We start from the raw sequence: 24,790 nt of genomic DNA, 5'->3' as shown, positions 1-24,790 counted from the left end.
ACAATTACCTGATAGCTAAGAACATGAACTCTGTAATCACATGAGCTCACATAACATGTATAAGTTTGAAAATACCTATTTGGAAAAATCTGGTGAAAACTTGGTTCTAATTTAGAAGCAATAGTTCTAATGAGTTTTGTGTATAAGAAATAGGTGTGTCTTAGTCCATATTTTATGACATAGACATTGTTGTCTAGAGCCTCGTGAAACTCACTTTCCATCATGTCCGCTAAAAACATTCCCTACTTCTTATACCATGTCAGACCTTCCTTGTGTCGTTCAAGGGATCTTATATTTCTATTTCTAAATTACAGGTAAATCACGATGCTTACTGATATCTATTCATAGATGTTCCACTGCCACATCAGTTCAGCATATAACACAGTGAACTGATTGCATACTCCCTTAATTTTACTTCCTAGATACTTGTCAACCTATCTCTCCCCTTCTCTACTTTTAATGCCTTTGTTTGGATTTTTATAATTTCTCATTTGCTCTATTGCAAATGCTTCTGGCTTAGTTTCTCTGTCTCTAGTCTCATACCCTCCAAATCTATTCTCCACCTGTGTGAGCCATCTAAAAAAGGCAAATTCACCATGATACTTTTTCACATCAATTTTTCAGTGTCTCAGTTACCTTTTTAGCAGAACATATAAGAATTTGGATGGCCCCACTCTCGACTCGACTTCTGTAGGCAAATCTAACCATCCCTGATTCAGACGCTAGGCTTCTCACACATGTCAGGTTTTTTCCTGCCTCTACTCCTGGCTTGCTTCTGCCTGCACCTGGGATGCTGTTTTTTTCTTCAGTTGATTAGTTGGCGTTCATTTTTCAGGACTGAACACAGGCTTCAGCCTTCCTGTGGTTCTGGGCTTGTTACTTCTCTAACCCTCCAAGGCCTCCTGAAGATTTCTCTGTGCAGCACTTGCCACATTAAATCATATGGTATTTGTGTCCCCACCCACTAATTTTAATGTTGAGAACAGAGCCTCGACAACTTCATCTTACCACCCCTAGCATGAAGCCACGAGTATATGCTCAATAAAAACTTTGCAAATGCTTAATCCAGCAGGAAACTTATAGATTAATTAGTAGAATGACTTTATTTCAAAAACTGGGAAACTGGCTAGGCACAGTGGCTCATGCCTGTAATCCCATCCCTTTGGGAGGCCGAGGCAGGCGGATCACCTGAGGTCAGAAGTTCAAGACCAGCCTGACCAACATGGAGAAACCCCGTCTCTATTAAAAATGTAAAATTAGCTGGGTGTGGTGGCACATGCCTTTAATCCCAGCTACTCGGGAGGCTGAGGCAGGAGAATTGCTTGAATCCAGGAGGCGGAGGTTGCCGTGAGCCAAGATCGCACCATTGCGCTCCAGCCTGGGCAACGAGAGCAAAACTCCATCTCAAAAAAAAAAAAAAAAAAATTGGGAAACTAAGACTGGGCATGGTGGCTCATGCCTATTATCCCGGCAGTTTGGGAGGCCAAGGAGGGAGAATTGCTTGAGGCCAGGAGTTCACGATCAGCCTAGGCAACATAGCAAGACCTAATTGCTACCAACAAAACAAAAACAATGGGAAACTAAAATACAAGAAACTGAAATAACATGTCAGAGGCTAAATGTGAATTTGTAGCTGAGTTGAAACTAGGGCCCAGATATCCCCATTGCCTTCTGATACATTTTATTTTGAGTTGTGTAATTTGGTGTATTCATGAGAAACATTGTTAATTGGATTATATTAATTTCCCCTAATTAGATTTGCTCGGGAAACTGCAGAGATGCTCAGTTCTTTCCTGTTCACAGTGACCCAAGAGCTTGATACTTTTCAGCCATTGGCCATTTCATCCTGCATCTATTCTGCTCTTAATGATACTCTAAATAGCTTATTTTGCAGTCTTAAAAATCTCATGCATTATGTCAGTAAAGATGTTTGTTTGTTTATTTATTTATTTTTTGAGACGAAGTCTCCCACTGTCACCCAGGCTGGAGTGCAATGGCACTATCTTGGCTCACTGCAACCTCTGCCTCCCGGGTTCAAGCGATTCTCCCACCTCGGACTCCTGAATAGCTGGGATTACAGGTGCTCACCACCACGCCCGGATAATTTTTGTATTTTTGTTAGAGACGGGGTTTCACCTTGTTGGCCAGGCTGGTCTCAAACTCCTGACCTCAGGTGATCTACCCGCCTTGGCCTCCCAAAGTGCTGGGATTACAGGTGTAAGTCACCGTGCCCGGCTGCAATAAAGATGTTTCTATAAGCCAAACTCATTGTATTTCTGTGTGATACATTAATTCAGATGGTATTATAAATGTTTGCTAACTAAAATCAATATCCAGAGATGGAATTCAAGAAATGTCATCTGAGTTGGGAAAAAAATAGTGCAACTGATATTTTGATACAACTTAGCCATGGCTTAACCCATCTCAATACAGCCACATGATTCTTCTCCTAGCATAGCTACTGAGGGAAGAGGAACATAAAGAATTCTCTACTTCACATACTGGTTACAGGGCATGATATTCTTTAACTTTGTAGATTGCAATATATAAACTTTTGTCTTGGTTATATGTGCATTATTGTCACAAATTTGTGATAACGTCCTGTATCTTCTCCCTGTTTTACCTTTGTGATTAAAATATGCTGACAATGGAATGTCAGCAGATATAATGTAAACACAGGCCTTAAATGCCTTGATCTCTTATGCCTTACCATTGCCATGGAAAGACCTTTCTCTGGGTAGCTGTTATTTCCTCATCCTTGTTCTAGGAGGAGCACACATGCAAAGACCTAGACAAACCTGCATCAAGGAGCCAAGCCTAACTGGACCTCAGATTGAAGCAGTTTCCCAGACAAGCCCAACCCAGATCAACCAACCACTAAGTGACCCACAGAGGCAAGAATTGATACATTTAAGTCATTGACTTTTGAGTGATTTGTTTTACAGCCAGCTGATTCAACTCCTCCCTAATAGGCTACTTAATTAAAAAACCTTAAGCCTTTTGCATAATTGATCCTAGGACACTTGCTTCTCCTGCTGGTCTTCACTTCCTTCTCTTTTGCGGCTGTCTTAGGCTTTTTGAAATCCTGTTTAACTTTAGATACCTGTGCTTGTCTTCTTTTCAGTTGCTTTTCCTCAATTGCTTTTTCTTTTCTTTCTCCTTTACCTGATCTGCTACTTCTCCTGGAAACTTTTTTTTTATTTTATATTTTATTTCTGCTTTTATCTTTTGCTGCCCCTCTAAATGTCTTTAATTTATAATTTTTCTCCCCTTGTGTGCCTAATGCTGCTCATTCTCGGCTCTTCTTTTTGTTTCTGCTTGTACTCAATTCTTGTGGGATGATGTCCCAGCTACATCTTGCTGTTCTTTCACCTGCTCTATTCCTCCAGAAGCAGAAAGGCAGACTTAACAAATGATCTGAAATCCTCCCCTTGAAAATTCCAATTTGCTTTCTGGCTCCAGTGGCCCACCCACCCCCAGGTGCTCTGGGATGGAGCTCATTAATTACACTCCCTTCAGGCTACCCTGACTTGAACAGAGGAAAGGAAAGAGAGAAAGTGGACAGGGAAGGTGAGAGAAGGAAGAACTTGGGAACCTTATTAATGGTATCTTTGTTTTCTGAAATGAGAATTGGAGAAAACAAGGCATACGGTGTATTCATTGTTTTAGAACTGAGAAACAAGCTCCTATTCGTCTTGCCAAAAATTGCAAATGTGTGTGATTCCTCTCCATTAGCTCACAGCAATATTGGAAATGTATTTGACTAAACTGGAACACACCATCAGCCCAAGATGCCCAGAGGCAGCTCAATACAGCCATCCATATGCTTCTCTGAGTTAATTTGGAATACAGAGAATTCAGTATCCAAACTGTCCCCACGAACATTTGTAAAATCCTGCCCATGTGAGTGGAAGGTGATCTGTACCACCACATGCAAGCTCTCAAGAATGCCAGAGGGCTGTGTCATGATGGAATGCAAAGGAACGACGGGAGGTATTGAGACCTGCAACTCTTAACTGCTACTGTTTTCATTGGTTTAAACATATTGCTTTATGGAATTTCTGATTTCTCAATGCTTTATTAAAGGATCCGCAGGGGTTAGGCAGTTGTAGTGTAAATTATATCATTGCAGCCACCACAGATGTATATAATGGCCCTCGGTCCCTTACCAGCCCTCTCAGGAGATACAGATTAACCATGGTTACTCAATTCACAGACAGAAAGTCCCAGAACACGCTGTTACTTCCTTCTATAGAATCATAGTCTGTGCATTCTTCTACAGATTATCCCAGGCAATGAATTGCATTTAATATTACTGTGGGTAATATTTCTTCTTCTGTCTCCCTTTTGCTAGCACTCCTGGAGATAGCTGAAGCACAGGACAAATACTTACATTGCAAAATTATGTTAAGAATTTCACTTAACGTAAACTGCTCCGTAGCTCATATGTCAAACATGAAGTGGGTAGATTGAACTTCGGTTTGCTGGGCAACCTCAGTATGTTACCCATCTACTTCTCCCACAACCATTGCCACTTTATTTCTTCCCTTCCTGGACACGATCTTAGTTTCCTAGAGCACCACAAACTGCAACAGAAATGTATTCTCTCAGTGTAGGAGTCCAGAAGTTGAAATCAAGGTGTAGGCAGGGTTGATTCCTTGCAGAGGCTCTGAGGGAGAATTCATTCCTTGCTTCTCTTCTAGCTTCTGATGGCCGTCGGCAGCCCTAAGTGTTCCTGGACTTGTGGCTGTGTCACTCCCATCTCCGCCTTAGACTTCACATGGCCCTCTCCTCTGTCTGTTTCTTCTCCTTTTCTTTCTCTTACACGGGCACTTACCATTGGGTCTAGGATCCACCCAGAGATGCATCCAGGATGATCTATCTTAGCATAATAACATCTGCAAAGGCCCTTTTTCCAAACACGGCCGCAGTCACAGGTTCCAGCTGGGCATATTATGGGAGACCACAACTCAACCTACTACAGGCATCTCGTGTAGGCACCCTGCCTACAGCTCTCAGTATTCTCTTCATTTACTGTGTGCTTTGGATTTGGAGTTGACCAGAAATATCTCCTCACCTCTATTGCAGCCTGTTCTCCAACCTCTAAATTGGTGTTGGCAGTGGAAAACCACTGGACCAGTAAAAATAATTGCATTTCTGGCCTGGCTGTGGCCTCATGCAGAAGGCAGAAGAGAAGCCAGATGCTCTTTCTCATTTCAGCCTATTCAGATGACTGGGACTTTCACTGACTCACTGCATCTTGTGCTTTTCTTTTTATGTCTTTTAGCCAAAAATCTTTTTTTTTCTTTTTTTTTTTTTGCCCCCAATGAGTAAAGTCCACTCTGCCCTCTTAGTCTGCCAATACCCATGGATCATGGTTGCTATTTTGCAATCCTGAGAGACTCATGTCAGTCTGACAGCTAAGAGCACGCTGCTCATTCATGGAGAGCCTGCTATATGTATGTACCAGACACTGCACATCATGTGAATTGTGCCTTATTTAGTCCTTGTAACAAACCTTTAGGGTAGATAGAAATGCTTCATTTTACAGGCGAAATAACTGAGTCTCAAAGAAGTTACCCACCTCTCCCCAAAAATGCCCAAAGGTAACACAATAGCAGAGTCACGATTGGAAGCTTGCCCTCTGATTCTGCCACCAAGCTGCGTCCATTGGCATCCAGCCTCCTCTGCACATCATTTAATCACTTGCTAACTTGGCATATGTGCTCCGGCCATTTTTTATACCGATGGTTTTCTCACCAAGGTTGATAATAAACATCCTGCACGCTTGCCAAGCACCTACCTGGTGCCTAGTCTATTCTTCTACTTCCAGTTGGTGTGCATGAAGGACCGTATAGTTATCTTAGTAGAGTAGGTGCTGGTCACAGTCCCATGGGAGTGAATATGCCAGCTAGCATCCCTCTGATGTTCTCTTGTGATTAATTACCTGTGACTCTGATTAGTCCCTCACTGTGACCCCCTCGGCACTTACATGCTAAGGTTGTGCTGTATTCATTTGTTCTTGTTGAAATACGGCTCCGTAATTGCTTCTAAACAATTTTATTTATGCATCTGTTATAGGCAGAGATCTAAATCTAGCAATTTAAGCCATTACTAGATGATGTCTATAAGGCTCTGAGCAAATTCCCGGGAGCTGGGCACGTAGTGGGGACTGGGCATCCTAGATCAACATGCATTTGTGTGTATGTCTGCATAACAAAGCACCTTTTAATGCAGGTCAGGGCTTTTTTCTTGTATTTATTCCCTAGTTCTCCATCCTCCCACCACCACCCGGCAACACACATGTTGCAGTACTGCCCACAGGGAGCTAACGTAAGGGTGACCAACTGGCGGAGTCGATTTTCATACCGTTTTTGAGAAAGAAGCAGATATCCAAGCCACAGCACACTATGGGTTCATTTGCTATCTTAGTAAATAAAACCCATGGTTTTAATTCCAAGAGGAGTTAGTCTTATTTCAAATTATAGAATAAACCAATACAGCTATAGCATGAGCCATGCCAGCTCATGACTGTTACCTCTTGGCTGTTGCCCAAATCTGAATATTATCTTGTCCCCAAGACTTTACTTCTGGCCTGGTTAGAAAAATGTTCTAATCTAATTGTCTGCCTCTATTGCGTCGACTCTTCTGGGAGATAATGGTCCCTGATGCTGTTCCACATCCTCACTTTTAGCTAACTTTGCATAATGCACATTACATTATCTCTGTCTTCTCCCATTAAGGCCTGCAAAATCATGGGCGATTGATTAAGCCTGAGACTAGGCTAGAAATTTCTTTTGCAATGAAGCTCTTTCAGGAGTAACATTTTTTAAACAAACATATTCATAGAACATGTAGCAAAATAAATGAGACTGCAGACCTCCACGTTCTGCGGAATAAATGCTCTGCTGCCACTAAAGCTTTAGCTATTCATCAGGGGCAGTGGAATTAGAGTCACGGACATTCCAATATTGTAAGAGAGAATGAATAGAAATGATGGCTCTGTTGTTTTCTTGTTGTTTTTAAAATGGTCCGTAGAATGTGCCTCTGGACAGAAAAGAATGAATGCAAAAAAGAGAAAATTTTACACATTTCTGTTAAACATCTTCGGCTTCTGGCTATAGAAAATAGGACAACTTCTTTTGAGAGAAGTGTGTCTAGTGCATTTTCCCATCACTTACTAATAAAACAGGACGGACAGACTGACAGGCTGCCTGAAAAGCAGCCTCACAGTGGAAGGACAGCATGATCACACATTTCAGCCTGGGCACGGGAGCCAAGAGACTGTCATTTAATAAGTGGATGAAGTAATCATTTTCCCTGTGGCAAAAAGGGAGAGAAGTATTCAGCTGCATCTCTAGAACTCTATCAGGTTAAAATGAATATGTTAAGAGAATTAAGCTGCACCTACTTTATTAGTGTGACAGTACCCTGGCTAGTTGGCTATATTAAAATGACAGACACAGTGACCCTGTTGAACTCTTCATGTTGATAGGCAGTCAGAAAATAATGGCTTTATAGTTCTGCATCTGCTCAGATCTTTCCAGATTTGCTAAAATTACCAACGTCTTTGTCTACTTATTATGACAGCTTGTTCTCTCCTGATGTGGGTCTTTATTGGCATGTGAGCATAGCAGCATTATATTTTGGCATGTCTGTATAATACTACAGAAATCACCTTACTTCAAACTTATTTCGGTGCCTGTCCTTCCTGCCTTGAAAAAGGTGGATAGCAGTATAATGCTTAGACATCAAACCTTCATTTTTTCTCTCCCTATGAACTCTAAAATCATTTTAATTGAAACAAGGTTTTTGCCCCCTGTATTAGCATGTGGTGTTTTTTCTTTGTATCAATCACCACATTAAGAATTTTAAGATATCATCCCATTAAAGCTTTACAATAACCATGAAAGCTATTTATAAGGACCTATTCCACTGATAAGAGGACGGAGGCTTCCAGAAGTTAATCTGGCATAAGGCCACTTGGCTGGGATTCAAATCCAGTCTTTTTTGACTTCGAAATGTTTGTGATTCCACCCACTCTAAGGCTGCCTTCACAGTGGAACTTGCCTCTTAGTGACCCTGTTGAAAAGAATGTAGGAGGGTGGAAAGTCTGACCATGTTATCTTAAAATTGATAAGTTGGCTGAATACAGAGGCATAGCAACTGAAAATCCAAATGGCATGGATTGCTGACCTGCTGCTTTCATGGCTCAATACACTTACTATTTTTGACTGCATCTTATACCTATGGGAGCAGGTGGTGTGAATGAGAGATGGGAAGAAGGGGTAAACTTTCTTTCTAAAGTAGGATTATAGCAATAACCCAGACTCACAGGTGTAACTTGCTGCTTTTCAGTTGTCCACAGGAAAACCAGTGTAAGTCAGCTCATTCCTGCTGTGTGATCTTGAAAAGTCACCTTAATTACCTTAATTACTTCCATATTCTGTTGGAAGAAAAGAAAATGAATGTAAAGCACCTAATATCATGCCAAACAAATAGGAAACACTCAACAAATGGTAGAGTGAGATGATTCTCTTCTTGTCTGTTATGTATTCTATTATCCATTTGTTATTCCTACAAGTGATAATAAGTATTACACCTTCCTTGATCATTTTCTCCCGTAACCAGTTCCCCTGGTTACTCCCATGGCTTGCTGTGTTTCCTAGCTTCTAAAACCTATATTTTTTTCCACATTTGGAAAATCCTGGAATTGCAATTCATTTTATCATTGGAGTAAAGGGAAGCATGCCAGATCCCCAGAATGGCATCACCTGTGAAGGTGTGCTCCAAGCCACGTGATCAAGGTATCTCTTCTTCTGATTGTCAACTCAGGTGAGCTATTTGCATTGGCAATACCACATACGTCTCAATTTTAACTTAAATTGGAATCACTACCTATTGCTGAATATACCACATACCCCGTTACAATAAAAAAGTATTGTATACAAAATGGATTGTCAGGGGACTGGAAATCCAATTAAAGACAGGAGACGTAAAGAATTGCAAAGCTCAAGGAGACTGATGTATCTTAAAGAACCAGGACTCAGATACTCTTGGTTTTGATAACATACAGAATAATGGGTGTTAACTTTTTTATTAAGTTTCTAAGATCTCTGCCAAACTAATATATTCATGCCGGTATTCAAGAGAAAAAAACATATTCCTGCCAGATAATTCTTACTTCTTGCTTTAAAAATAAAATTGTACATACTTCTGTTTTTAGCACATTCCCTGTTCCTCTGAGGTAACTTTGTCTCTGCCTTGCTGAGATGCTTTCTGATCCCATTTGTGGTGTGTGCAGGGTATGGGGAATGGCCTGTAAACATGCCTTTCCGGAATTCCTCATTTGCTACTGACCTTCCTCTATCCTGAAAGGGTAGCCAAGGTGAAGGCCTCAGGGTTCTGAGGAGACAACAGCACCCAATCTGCACCAAGTTCTACTCAAAACACAGGGATGCTCGTGTCATCGGAATATTGAAATGCTGACCAGGATGGAACAGCTTTTGAAGGAGTGCAAGATCGCATCCCCAACCTGAGTGAATTCACCCCCTCTCCATGTGAAGAGAGAGAGAAACTTCTGCACACTGTTAACCTAGATGTGAAAGAGGAATTTTCAGAGATGAAAAACCATTTCCAGGTTTTCACACGGGTCAAGTTGGTAAGGTGGGAATTTCTAGTTTTTCAGGAAAAATCTGGAGTGGTGGTCACAAAAGGTATGTTGTCCTCTCGATGCCTCAGGGTGAGAGGGAGGACACCTTCATCAGAGCTGAGGGAGGGACTCCCGTGGGGATGTGCCCATGGAGATTTCTAGATGGCATCCAGAGATCATCTGTGATTGAGCCGGCACTCGATACTAGCAGCACAAGAACCCAGACCAGTGAAAGTATGAGCAGAAGAGGCCCGCCAAGAAGTGACCACAGCCCACACACTACCACACCCACCACGGTCCAAGGGCCTGCGTCGGACTGAGGAGTGTCCTGCTCTTTCCCAATTCCACTTTGAAGCCCTCACACACAAAAACAGACATTTATCCCTCCCTGCCACTGCCAGATGACAGGTGCAAAATTAGAAATGGGACCCAGGGAAGAAGGCAGGGAGGTACCTGTGAGAAGCATGAGGGAGCCCTGAGATGCACATTTTGAGCTGCAGTGTAGAAGTATAATAATATATTAATTCGAGTGAAACTCCCAAGAGAGACTGTTTTAAACCAGGAGTGACTGAAAACAAATTTGGTTACTAAATAGAATAAATAAGTTGTTGGCTCCAGGCAGATCGTAGGCCAAAGTGGAAAGCTGGTATTGGTTATGAGTAAAAGTGAGGGCAGCCTCCTAGGTATACACCCCTTGTGGGTGGAGTTTGTCTCTCACTCCATCAGTTCCCCATTCTTTTTTTTTTTTTTTTTTTTTTTTTTTTTTTGAGATAGAGTCTCACTCTGTCACCCGGGCCTGGAGTGCAGTGGTGTGATCTCGGCCCACTGCACCCTCCGTCTCCTGGGTTCAAGCGATTCTCCTACCTCAGCCTCCCTAGTAGCTGGGATTACAGGTGTGTGCCACGATGCCCAGCTAATTTTTGTATTTTTATTACAGACAGGGTTTTGCCATGTTGGCCAGGCTGGTCTTGAACTCCTGACCTCAAGTGATCCACCCGCCTCGGCCTCCCAAAGTGCTAGGATTATAGGCGTGAGCCACCATGCCCAGCCAGTTCCCCATTCTTTATGATAACGTACGGTCATATCAAAGAAGTTCAGAGAAGAGTTCCTTTACATTTGGGCTGAAACCTACTCTTGGACCTTCACCTGGTAGCTCTTTCATGTTAACCTAAGAACTCTGTTTTTCACCGCAGCCGGCCTGTTACTCTGGTAAACCCCCCAGGACTTGACTGCTCTGTCTGCCCTTCCATACCTCTAGACGCTGGCTTGGATTGTTCTTCACCCTGAATTGCCTGGTTCGAACTTGAATTCCATCTCAAATTGGATTTCCTCTCTTGCCTCTATACAATCTTCTCTACCATCCCTCGTGCTAGTAAACCTCCTCTTCCAGTTCTAACTAGTGTTGATAGGCCCATATGGTATTCTGGGCTTTGTCACTGAAAATCCTGAAATTCTTTGCTTCAGTCATTTGCAGTGATTCAGGTTTATGGAGCTTCTCATGTTACACATGGCTACTAGAGTGGTGTACCCATATGGGATTCAATTTCCTAACTCCCTTCTCCCTGACTGCTAATGCTTTTCCTTCTGTTCAGGCTGGGCACTTCACATCTCAAACACAATTTGTTAGTATCCATCTCCTTAGCTATGGTAGAACAGTGACTTCTCTAGGGATGTTTCTGGGTTCAAGACTAATGTTCCATTTACCACATCTCAAGATCCTGTTCTTGCTTTGCAGAATAATCCCTGCTGTACTGTTTTTGTTTTGTTTTTTTTCAAGTTATCAGGCTTTGTGCTCTTTTTCCCTGTAGTTTTTCTACTGTGTTTATCTATTGTTTCCTACTAATATATGCTGAGAGTCAGTCGGCCTAGTGTGCATAATTCAAATGTGATTCGACAGCACAGGGACACAACAGATGTGATTAGATCATTCATGTTTAGATCAGGAAAGATGGGGAAAAAATTTGATTCGGGGCTTGGGGAGCACAGTTAAAGTTTTTTCAGGATAGCCAACGAGGATTTATAGTAATTTTTAAAAATTGTGTCAGGCCAATAAAGTTTATGAACTAGATCCCGTCACAAAACTTAGATTGAAAACTGATCCAACAATGGCTAATAGCTGGAAAGAAAATGGTTACCCTATGTTTCAAAACAAAAGTAGAGATTCAGTTGAACTGATAAATATGAATGTGTTTATAAAGACGGGTGAACATAAGTTTTCAGATTGGGGGAAAAGGCAAAGTATACACATCCCATATATTCATGGCCAGAGAATTCTATCTTTTTCATCATTCATTCATTTCATAAATAGTAGGTATAGGCATATCAACTATCTGCCAGGCACTGTGATAAGCCCTGGGGCTGCAGAAATAGGAGACATGGCTTTTGGTCTCTTATTAGGAAACAGAATAGCTTCAGGCTGTGTAGTGCAACAGTGGTCTTCTGTGCTGGTTGTGTTAGGTAGGGAAGGTGGGGGTGGAGAGGAAGTTCAGGGAAGGCTTTCTGGAAATAATGATAGCTGACTGAATATTGAAGGGTGGAGACAGGGTTTAAGGAACAAAGAACAATTGATGCAGGCATGGAAAACAAGCAACACTTACGGAACATGTGGGTATAGAAGGGAGGATGAGTGAAACAGGGCAGGTAGGGTGGGCACAGATCGAGATGGGTGTTTTTTGATGTGTTAAGAGATTCAGATTAGTTCTCTGATGTCTCTAGAAGGCCATCATTAGTCTTTTTTTTTTTTTTTTTTTTTTTTTTGGTGGGGTTTATTTCAAATACTGAAAAAGTCCTTTGGGCCCTTGGGGCTCCCGACACTCATGGTTCCTTTCCCCACAACTCACTGCCCTTCTCCCAACAGAAAATCTATTTCAAGGACAGTATGTTTTTTTAAATGAACAATTAACATTGTGTTCTCAGCTAACTGCAGAACCAGAGGAGCTGTTTGCATCTGTCTATGCAGATTGAGTTTCTTTAATCCCACACCAGGTCTCCAGACACATGGAAACAAGGCAGTTATCTGCAAAGCTGAACTAGATCTCATCTCTAGTCAACTCCACTTCCCCCTCTCATATTTATTCCATACCAGCCTCGTGGTTAAGAAGGAGGACCATCAGGAATGTTTTTATCAACTCCAAGCTCTAATTCATATTCCTCCAAATCTCTCATCCCATCCTTCCAACCCTACCCCCAAGATTTCATTGAGATTTTTCCCAACAGTTATTTGGAAAAAAAGGTAAAACAAAACATGTTCAAGGTCTTGGTGCTTAGCCCAGGGGGCTCCATGTGCTGGGACACTGATGGGCAGGGGCTTCTGCCTCTCTAACCTATGCCCAAGCCACCTCCTGACCCCTGGCTGCAAAAGATGGAAGGGGCAGAAGCCAGCACAGGACCTGTAACTGCCCAACGGGTTCACCTCACCCGCTGCCTAGACAGAGCTGATTTATCAAGACAGGGGACTTGCACCAGAGAAAGAGTAAAATTCTCAGAGCCAGCTGTGCGGAGACAGGAGTTTTATTACTCAAATCAGTTTTCCCCAAGCATTCCAGCATCAGCGATTTTAAGGATAATTTGGCGGGTGGAGGAAGGCCAGTGAGTCAAGAGTGCTGATTGGTTGGCCAGAGATGAAACCATAGGGAACTGAAGCTGTCCTCTTGCACTGAGTCAGTCAGTTCCAGGGTGAGCCACAAGATCAAATGAGCCAGCTTATCAATCTGAGTGGTGCCAGCTGATCCATCAAGCAAACTATCTCAAGCACTGATCTTAGAAGAGGTTTAGGGAGGGTCAGAATCTTGTAGCCTCAGGCCACATGACTCCTAAACCATAATTTCTAATCTTGTGGCTGATCTGGTTAGTCCTACAAAGGCATTCCAGTCCCTAGGCAAGAAGGAGGTTTGTTTTGGGAAAGGGCTGCTATCGTCTTTGTTTTAAACTATAGACTATAAACTATGTTCTTCCCAAAGTTGGTTCAGCCTACACCCAGTAATAAACAGAGACAGCTTGGAGGTTAGAGGCAAGATGGAATTGGTTAAGTCAGATCTCTTTCATTGTCTCGGTTACAATTTTGCAATGGCGATTTCAGACCCAGAGAATCAGCGTCTCAGGATCTGGCAGAGCCCCGGGGCAGGATCATTCAACTTGGCCACCGGCTGGCTTGCTGGTGATGAGTGAGGATTTTCTGGGGCAGATCCTGTGTGGTGGGGATGTAGTCACCAGTCATCGGGTTCTTGTCTGGTTGTGCACTTGGCAGCTGCTTATTCTCCTATTTGGCTTTGGCCATGTTGTAGTCTCCTGAGTCAAGGTACTTTTTCCCTTTTTGGAGTCCCTTCATAAGGAAGCTAGGCCCCCAGGCCTTTGTCCTAGGCTGGGATATTTGGCCTTTAGCTTTGCCTTCTCCACTGTCTCAGGGAGAGTAGATTCTTTCTCCTGCATGTCCTGCTTCTTCTCGCCTGTCTCCTCCATGCTGTTCTCGTTTAGTATCTGGGACACTGTAGGACTGGGACAACAGAGTATAGGAGGTCCAGGAAGTCAACCAGTTGAGAGGTGGGGAGGGGAAACGGGACATCCTGAGATGCTTCTTTGGCCTCTGTCAATAGGGTTGCTCCTCATCAATCATCTTAAGCAGGGGGTGATCTAAACAAATTTTCATTCCAGATAGCTGAGGTAGAGGCAGGGAGGCTAGTAGGAGACTGCCGTTGTGATCTGAGCAGGAAATGATGAAATGATGGCGAGGCTGAATCCAAGCAGTTCTCTAGGAAAGAAGGACACTCAGAAGATATGTGACGGCATGGAGATGGGGGACAAGGCAGGGCAGTGCTTCGGATATGGCCCAGTTTCCAAGCTTGTGAAACTAAGTGGGTTATGTCCCATTCACTTAGTTGAGAAGGAATGAATGAGTGTGGGGTGGAAGAGAATGAGGTTTTTTCCTGAATGTGTTTGTGTTGGGGTTTGTTATAATGAGTCTCAGGGTCTGGGGGCATCAAAGAAGGGATGATCACTTTGCTTCTGTAGCACAAGAGAGAAAAACCCAGGCTGGATATTTAGATCACTGGAGGGAAAAAAAAGGGCCAAGGACAACATGTTGTTAGTTAACCTCTCTTACACCTCACCTCCTGGTCTGCAGACTAAATTGTAATGGCTCCTACCTCAGGCAGTAATAGGATAAACTGAGATAACAATATGTTAGCTATGAAAAAGACACCTGTGCAATGTGCAATGACTGCTGCTTATTATTAATATTGTTATTAATTTGTTGAAGGCGGAAGAAGCACTTAGACTATTCATATAATGTATTTCTAAATTTAAATTTAAATGATAGTGCCTAGAGATACTTCCAGAGACTCCAGAGAGGACCCACCTTCTCAGAGGTGCCCATGTCATCACCCACCCAAGTGGACAAAAAGTTGTTAGAGTCCACCAAGCTGTTGTTTGTTTGTTTGTTTGTTTACATCGTTGTCAGTTAGATGGCATCTTTAAAGTCAGGGCAGACTCACACTTAACTAAGGCGGTGCTAGAAGGAGTAGAAATAATAACTGAAAATGTGTTATCAAGCAGTAAATGAGTCTCAGGATTCTGGGAACATATGGTTGGTATTGGTTTGACTTTAGAGAAGGTCACAGAAAAAAAGGTTCTGTGGACTCCCCAGTGACAACTGGGGGCCTGGGAAGAGGGGCAGTGAACATCATCTGGCCCAGAAGGGAATGTTCTGGGTCACAAGCAGTTCCTGAGGATACCTGGGGATGTCACTTTGTTCATGCTGTTCTAAAAGTCAAGGTGGATGTTGGGCTGAACTTTTAGGCTGCATTCACGTGGTTGGGGTAGAACATTTTAACACATTGCCATTTGTTCTCACTGAGTCATGTGCATTTGTTCATTCTAAGTCTCTTCTTTCTATTTCGAATTATTTATTCCTCCCTATTTGGAACAATGTCAGCATTGCATATTGGCCTCAAATGAGTTAAGATTCCTAAGTTCCTAACTAGCCATAGCACAAGGTTTTTCAGCTTGACTGGTCTCAAGGGTTTTCTCAGAATCCATCGATTCTTCCAGAAAACTTTGCTCAGGACATGCAGATTGCAATAATTTATTTTCCCCAAAATGTATTAAGAATTATTTATTTAAAAATATAAACACTTCCTCTAAACAGTTTGAGAATCTCATTGCTGAAAATATATAAAATGGGTACACAATTAATTTCTCTCCAGATGTGATACTGTAACTAGTAACTTATTTAAAGTTGAAAGAGAATAATTTGCATCTGGAGGAAGGTGTTGTAAATGCAAGTTCTGATCCTTTCATGTTCCTAACGTCTTTGGAATTTGTCTTTAAAGTAGTGCTGTTTTGGACTCAGCTCCAATACAGATGACTTCCCCCCTCCCCTCGGACTGATTAAGTGAAAATGAGAGAATGAAATAATATTATCCAGGAGATTCATATACCCCACCAAGCCACGCAGATTATACTTTTAAAACATAGGGGTAGTTTAGACACTTCAAGTCTGTATGGATACCTCAGGCTTTAATTGGATTTTGTGGTGATGTCCCAAGAGCTTCATGCCATTTTTAGATATATTTGTTCAAAAACAGATAAATAATTGATTTAGATTTGGGAGGTAAAGATAGATGTGCACTAACTGTGGAGGGCTCTGCAGTGAGAAGGCAGTGCTGGGGCTGGTAGTGGTGGCTCAGGTGGGTGCACACTGAAGAGGGAAGGACCAGGAGATGGGGTGAGGCATTGTGTCATCTGTCTTGAATGGAACAGTTGTTTCATTCTGAAAGTGCTTGAGAATATACTCTTCGGTGCTTTGAGTTTGGCTAATGGTGCATAGTCTCATTGTTCTGATGAAATGACTTCAAACTCACTCATTGTTGTCATTATTGAGAAACAAGTTCCCTCCAAATAAGTTTGAGGAGACATTCTCCAAGGAAACAATCTCTTAAATGCGAGGTATTTGTGGACTTTTTCCATAAAATACAGCAGTACCCCCTTATTTGGTTGTGGTTTTTCTTTTCACAGTTTCAGTTGCCTGAAGTCAACTTGAGTCCAAAAAATTGCATTACTACTCTTGCACTTTGGAGCCATGATGAGGTAAAATACGGGTGACTTGAACACAAGCACCACAACACCATGGCAGTGGCTCTGATAACCAAGACAGCTCCTGAATGACTAACAGGGCTGGTAGCGTCTACAGTGTGGATACACTGGACACGGGGACGATTCACATCTTGGGGAGCAGGATGGCATGAGATTTCATCACACTACTCAGAACAGTGTGCAATTTAAAGCTTATGACATGTTTATTTCTGGAATGTCCCATTTATTTCACAAGGCCTATGTCATCCACCTCACTTCTTCTCCTCACGTTGGCACATCGCAGGAAGAAGGGTGAACACAGTACAATAAGGTATTTTGAGAGAGAGAGACCACATTCACATAGCTTTTCTTAGAGTGTATTGTGATAATTGTTCTATTTTATTATTAATTGTTGTTAATCTCTTACTGTGCCTAATTTATATAAATTAAACTTTATCATAGGTGTGTATGTATAGGAATAAGCATGGTGTATGAAGAGTTCAGTACTATCCTTAGTTTCAGATATCCACTGGGGATCTTGGAACATATCCCTCACAGATAAAGGAACTACTGTAGTGATATCAATGCGTTAATTCTGGAAAAATATTACATTTCAGTCTTGGTGTCAAATTCTAGCAAAGAATAATTTTTAGGACTATGAGTAAACCAAGGACCAAGAATGAAGTAGATTCCATGGTCACTAGGAAGAGAAGTTTTGGGGATGTGTGTTCATGTTTTCATATGACTTGCACCTGTCTGGAAACAAAACTGTTTCTAATTATTTTTAAATAACTAGAATTCAATCTGATGTAACCTAGCAATAACTAAATTTGTTACATCATAGGCATAGATAATTTTAATAAAACATATCCACCAAGTATGTCCAATTTCTCTGATGACAGTGCTAACTTATACGCTCATCAAATATTTGATAAATGAATATGTGAATAACTGTAACGTCTTTTCTGGGAATGCCTTTGTTGGGGCTTGACACCTTGTTAAGGAGAAGAAAGCGGATGACTGAGAGGAGGTTTGTAAAGTGGGGATGGGGAGAGGAGCTGGAAGCCATGAATAAATTCATTCTCGGAGGCGTAGATCCCCCTACATGAGCCAGGACCTATGGTAGGAGCTAGATTCACAGATATGAGGACACTATGGGCTTTGCCATTCCCAAACTTCTTGTCCAGTAAAACCACAACTCAGAAATCTTGCCTAACTAAGTTTAGCAAGTTATCTGCCTATCTATCTATCTATGTATCTGTCTATCTACCTATCTGTCTATCATCTATCTGCCTATCTATGTGTCTATCTATCATCTATCTGCTGTCTATCTCTAGATAAATATATAAATATATACACATAATGTGTAGTATTCAATAGTACTATGTGAAAATTATGTTAAAGGAGATGTCTTAGGGTTCTCTAGAGGGACAAAACTAATGGATACATGTATATATGAAGGGGAGTTTATTAAGGATAATTGGCTCACTCAATCACAAAGCGAAGTCCCACAATAGGCCATCTGGAAGCTGAGGAACAAGGAAGCCCGGAGTGGACCCGTCTGAGTCTCAAAACCTCAAAAGTAGGGAAGCCAACAGTGCAGCCTTCAGTCTATGGCCAAAGGCTCGAGAGCCCCTGGCAAACCACTGGTATAAGTCCAAGGGTCCAACAGCCAAAGAACTTGGAGTCTGATGTTTGAGGGCAGGAAGCATGCAGCAGAGGAGAAAGGTGAGAGCCAGAAGACTCAGCAAGCCTGCTCATTCCACCTTCTGCCTGCCTTTTCTAGCCATGCTGGCAGCCGATTGGATGGTACCCACCCACGTTGAAGGTGGGTCTTCCCCTCCCAGTCCACTGACTCAAATGTTAAACTCCTCTAGCAACACCCTCACAGACACACCCAGAAATAATACTTTGCATCCTTCAATCCAATCAAGTTGACACTTAATATTAACCATCACAGGAGATAAATCCCTGGACTTCCAGAGAACCTATTGTCACCAATCATTTTAGGCATCATTTCATATGGTGAGTAGAACTGTGCTATGTATGATGTTATGTACAGACCGGGGTTGGAAAGCTATGGCCCACAGACTGAATTAGGCTCACTGACTGTTTTTATAAGTAGAGTTTTATTGAAACACAGCCATGCCCATTTTAAAAATGTAATGTCTCCAGCTGCTTTCTGACAAATAGTGGCAAACAGTGACAGAGTTGAGTTGTTATGGTGGAAACAACATTCTCCAAAGCCTACAACATTTTCTCTCTGGCCCTTTACAGAAAAAGTTTGCTAATTTCTGGCACAGGACAATATTATATAATATGCTTTCATTTTAAACATTGGACACCACTGGTTAAGTCTTATTTTCTTCCAAACATAACAGCTATGTGAAATCTAACCCTACAGAGCCCAGGAGCCTACACACCATTATTTAATTCTTACACCTCATTGATATAAGTAATTTTTAATATTTTATTATTATTTCTAGAAGTCTTTTTGGTATGGTTCTTTCCATATCTAGCAGTTTGTGATTTTTTTTACTTTAACTGCAATGTGTAGCAGTTTGTGAGGGATAAAATAAAACCCCCTTTTCCTTCTGTTTAAATGTATGGAATGTCAGCAAAAGCCTCCTGTTAGCAGTAGCTGAATCTAAGAAATGAACCTTTTATACATTGGCTTACACTATTTTGTCTAAAGCCAAAAATAGATAATGAAGGAGGAAAATGACAAATGTTCTTTCCTAAAGAGAAGCATCCAAGTGTAGAGAAGACCACAAGTGACTATAAAACGAGGAAGCCCCGTAGCTAAGGGATTCATAGGTAAGCCCAGGACATGTGGACTGTGGAAGGCCATTAATGTGACATGCTCTGTGGTATTCAGATACCTGCTGCATGCTGGGTTCGGCTCTAGAGAATTAAGAAAAGATGAAGATGGATATGGAAAGGTCAGTGGCAATGGGTAAAGACATGGAAAACTATTTCTATAACTGTAAAGGAGACTGAGTTAATTTATCTTGGAAAATAAAAAAGGTAAGAAATAGCTTGCCATAATTTTTCTACCATTTATATCCATTATGATACAAAAAGTAAACACTTGCTTGTTGATTGATTAAAACATATGTAAGATAGAGAGTGGTATTTTAGTTGCAAACGACAGAAATACAAGAACTAGTAAGTCTAACAGTGTATCTTTATGACTCTTGAACTCCAACAAAAGACTTTAACAGCAAGGAGTTAGAAAACCCAGGCTGCACATGGGTCTTGGGAATGATTGGAACAAGGTTCCTGGATTCTGTCTGGATTCTCTTTCCAGCAAGACATGCAAACTTTCTTCTCTCTCCTTCCAGTCTGCCCTTCTCCCTACCATTTTGAGCCAGATGATAGCTTTTGAAATTTATATCAGATATCCTTGGCCACAAAAAAAAAAAAAAAAAAAGAAAAAAGACATCTCAAACTCTTTTTATGATCCCAGGGAGCAGAAAATCCTGGGGAAAAGATTTACTAGCCCGACTTGGGTCAGGCATCTGCTCTTGGGCGAGTCACCTTAGTCCAATAAGTGAGGCCGTGTGGTGATAGTGATAGTATTCTGCACCTGGATTAGCCATACAGATGAAGGAAGGAAAACTTAATAGCCAAGGGAAAATTGGCAGAAATTTCTAAGTGAAAACTGCATTATTTCTTTATCTCCACTTGGAAAAATCCAGAAGAAATAGCTCAGTCTGCAACATGAAGGATTTAGGTTAGAAAAAAATGAGATTATTCTGACATTAGAGCTTATTACACACTGGGATATGTTACTGAAAGAAGCAGTGAAATGTCTTTTCTTAGAGGTTTTTAAAAATAGAATTCATTTCTCATCAGTTGAGATGCAAATAGTTTTCAAAATGGATTAGACACACAGAAATTTTGTTTGACATGCAAACTCTTGACAAGGTCCTGCCTTTTTTTGCCAGTAAATTCAGCTCATTCTAGCCTTTTGGTACAATTCAACAAATATTTATTAAATGTCCACTAGGTGCAAAGCATTAGGCTAGAGCTAAAAGGTTTATATTATGTTATGGAGATTTAGAAAACTGCAAATGGGCTGGGCACGCTGGCTCATGCCTGTAATGCCAGCACTTTGGGATGCTGAGGCGGGCAGATCACTTGAGGTCAGGAGTTTGAGACCAGCTTGGCCAACATGGTAAAACCCTGTTTCTACTAAAAATACAAAAATTAGCCAGGCATGGTGGTGCATGCCTGTAGTCCCAGCTACTCAGGAGGCTGAGGCAGGAGAATCTCTTGAACCCAGGAGATGGAGGTTGCAGTGAGCTGAGATTGTGCCACTGCACTCCAACCTGGGCAACAGAACAAGACTCCATACCCCACCCCCCAAAAAAAGATTGCCAATGACTGTAATACGTGGATAGTTGAGGCCATTGTCACAAAGGAGATTTAGATTTATTGCTGTGGAATTCTAAACATGAGAGAGAGTCATGAAAGAGAGAAGAAGAGAGAGAGATGCTAACAGAGAAACAAGGAAACACAGAATTAGCGAAGTGTTAGTTGATAGGCTGAGATTTGAAATGCGCTTTGGGGTAAATAGGATTTCAGTAGGTAGAGATGTGTGAAAAGGCATTTTGGACAGTTACAAGTTTGTGAACAGTGATTTGGATCATGTTCAGGGAAGCAGAAAGTCATTCTTTTAAATGGTAACCTATGGTACCAGCAGGGAAGAGATAACAGAAAAGATTACCAAAAAAAAAAAAAAAAAATAGCTGGGATCATCCTCTAGAAGGCCTTAAATATGCTGAGTTTTAAGTTTTGTTTGTTTTGTTTTAGGAAGATTAGTATGGTAATGTGACCACCCAACAAGTTCTTCCTGCCCCACTGCACAAATAAAGACCACAGCATTGCGGTAAAGAAAGAGTTTCATTGAGGTGAGGCTGGCCATGCCATACAGGAGAGCAAGTTACTACTCAAATCAATCTCCTGGAAGATTTGTAGGTTGGGGGTTTTTCAAAGGCAGTTTGGGGAAGGGGGTGGGGGTGGCTAAAGTGGGTGCTTGCTGCTGATTGGCTGGGGCAGAGATGAAATCATGGTGGGTTGAAACTGTCCTCTTGAGCTGACTTACTTCTGGGTGGGGCCCCAGAAGCAAGAGCACCACCTGGTTGGTGGGGGCCAGGTGGAGTCATGGGTATCAGACCTGCAAAAAACCTGGAAAGATATCTCAAAAGGCCAGTCTACAATAGTGATGTTATCTGTAGGACAGATCTTGTGACCAGTCTATGCCTTAGCAGAATTCAGGTTCCTCCCCTTCCCCTAGCCTGATGGCCTTTCATTAGCTTTACAAAGGTGGTTGAGTTTTGGGGAAAGCCTATTATCACGTAAACTATAAACTAAAGTTAGCTTAGCCTAAGGCCAGGAATGATGAAGGGAGAGGCAAGGTGGGGGGTTAAATCAGACTTGTACTGCCATAATTTTCTCACTGTTATAATTCTTGCAAAGTCAGTTTTAGTAACACTGTGAGACATGTCATGCCAAGGAAAGAGCAGAAGTTGGGAAGAAGAATTTGAAGGTCATTGCAGAAACTTATCCTGAGTCATTTAACTGGATGGTGGTAGCAGAAATGGAAAGAAGAAGCTATAGGGGAGGGAGATGGTAAGGAAATAACCTACAGGGCTGATTGATTAATGGGTTTTATGTATTGTGTACTTTCAAAACACTAAGCATTAATCAAAAAATAGAATTCTTTAATTTCCTAATTCCTTAAATACTAGACCTTTATTTACATATACATTTAAGCCTCATATCAACCAAATAAATAGGTCAGCCTTTATCCCCATTTTCATATAAGCAAACAGATTTAGAGCTCTCGAGTAATTAGCTGAGGCCATATTGCTAGCAATCTGCTAAGTGGGACTCTGAATCCAGGATGTCTGGCTCTATTGCTCATGTTCTTAACTACAGGCAGCTCTTCTCTAATTGAAGTATAGAGAGAACAGGTTGAGTGTGAGAAAACAAGGAGATTTCAACCCTGGTGGATTGAGAGGTGTTCCAGTTATGCACTGGTACATAATAGACTACCCAAGACCTAGTGGCTTAATACAACAACCGTTTTGTTGCAGTCCGTGATTTTGTCTATTAGAAACTTGGACAGGCTTGGCTGGAGAAGTCTATTATACAAGACATGGACAAAGGACACTCAGTGCCATTCAGCTGGCAGATGGGCTAGTCTAGAAGGAGCAAGATAGCTTCATTCCCAGGTCTGGCACCTTGGTGGGGATGACTGAAAGTCTGGGTTCAGCTGGAATGAAGACCAGAGCCCTGCCTGTGGCATCTTCAGCAACAGGGTCTCAGGCAGTCAGTGGATTATTTTTGCCTGTTTTGGGACTTTATGTAAATGAAATCATATGGTGTGTATTGGTTTCTTTGACTCAATATTATGGTTGTGAAAGTCATCCATGTTGTTACATGCAGTTGTACTTCATTCATTTTCATTGCAGTATAGTATCACATTATGTAAATATACATTTTAATTATTCATTCTACTACTAATGGACATTTGGATCATTCCCAGTTTGAGCTATAATGAATAGAGCTGGTACGAATACTCTTGTATTCATACTCTTGTATATTTGGTGAAATATGTTCACATTTCTGTTGAGTTATATTCCTATCAGTAGAATTGCTGAGTCGCAGGATATGCTTCTGTTAGCTTTAACTGTTTTCTATACTGTTTTTACAAATTTACACTCTTGCCAGCAGCGTATGAGAATTTCAGTCGTTCCACATCCACTGTTAATATCAGACCTTGTTAATTTTAGCCACATTAGCTTTTCTGACGGGACTGTTTTGATGTAGACTGACCCCAAATCAGAGTGAGGGCATCTCTCTCCCACTCCATCATTCTCTGCTTAACTAACTCTTTATGCCTTCCCAAGAGATAATGAAAGATGCCTGTCTGATTCTTCCATTGAAGTATTTTCTTATCTCATAGAAATACATGGGATATTTCTCTTAAAATTCTACTGAAGCTTTGAAAGAAATGGTTCGAATGGACCTTGCATTCAAATAACCTTTCCTGACATTTAATCAGTGCTCTTTCCACATCTTTCAGCCAAATAACATTCACTTCCCTTTGCTGTATATGTTCTTATGTAGAAATAATAGTCTCAACATCCATCACAGTGCATTACATGTGGAAAATATACTTTCAGGTGAAAACTTCTTGAATTTTGGATATTTTGAGGATTTTCAGATTTAGTTCAAACCCATCCAATATGTTTCCTTTCTAAGTAAGAGACTTAAGAGTAAATTTGGGCTCAGCTGCCAGGAAGTGAAAGAGAAAATGATCTATACATGCAGATATGGATGTAGCAGAAGATGTTTTCCTAAATCGCAAAATCGAAAGAACCATGTCTACACAGGACTCAGAGGAATGAATGCTTTGAAGTAATTTAGCAATGTGGGAATGGTCAAACATTTTCTTCTGTAAAATCTCCTGCTCTCTGCCCTTTCATTTTTTTTCCCTTCTCATTCTCTTTCTTCCCAGGTCTGTGATAAGGCTAGATAACATAAGGAAGTCGCTTGGCACAGTGTCCAGCCCGTAGTGCTTCTGGTCCTGCTTTTGATGGTGATGATAGAGGAGATAGTAGTATCTCCTCCTTTAAGATATTTTCAAGTATGAAATTAACTGAGTTAGTGTATGTGAAGTATCTTCTAGAAAGCTTGACATATAGTGATCTTCAGAGCAGATGCAGAGGAAGCCAGACAAGAGGGACAAATAAAGCAGGCAAGATGACATTGCAAGAGATAGGACAAAACTTCTGTGCTTTCTGCATTTGCCTTTCCAAGAAGCTGGTGGTTTAACTTTCCTTGGGCTTTCTGCAAAAATGTTCTGCATCTGAACTTGAGCAATTTTGAGTGTTTCTCTTACTTGCAAACAAATGAGGCTTGACTTGAGCAGTCCCTTTAGTAGGCATGTCATACATTATAGTAGTTTTTGTGACCCTCTCATCTCTCCAACTAGATTATAAAATCCTCAAGGGCAGAGATGTCTCTAATATGTCTTTGTATTCTGCCTTGTACTTA

General features: G+C 41.4%; 1 protein-coding gene and 1 pseudogene across 7 annotated transcripts in view; one reads left to right on the top strand and one right to left on the bottom strand.

The window, feature by feature from the left end:
- Nucleotides 1-24,790, top strand: part of MACROD2 (mono-ADP ribosylhydrolase 2) — a 2,104,525-nt gene that overhangs the window by 1,643,563 nt on the left and 436,172 nt on the right. The window lies entirely within an intron of this gene.
- On the bottom strand, nucleotides 13,654-14,110 carry LOC129474894 (alpha-endosulfine-like; annotated as a pseudogene).

Source organism: Symphalangus syndactylus, chromosome 24 (assembly GCF_028878055.3).
Source record: "Symphalangus syndactylus isolate Jambi chromosome 24, NHGRI_mSymSyn1-v2.1_pri, whole genome shotgun sequence".
Lineage (NCBI taxonomy): Eukaryota > Metazoa > Chordata > Mammalia > Primates > Hylobatidae > Symphalangus > Symphalangus syndactylus.
This window is presented reverse-complemented; position numbering and strand designations above follow the sequence as displayed.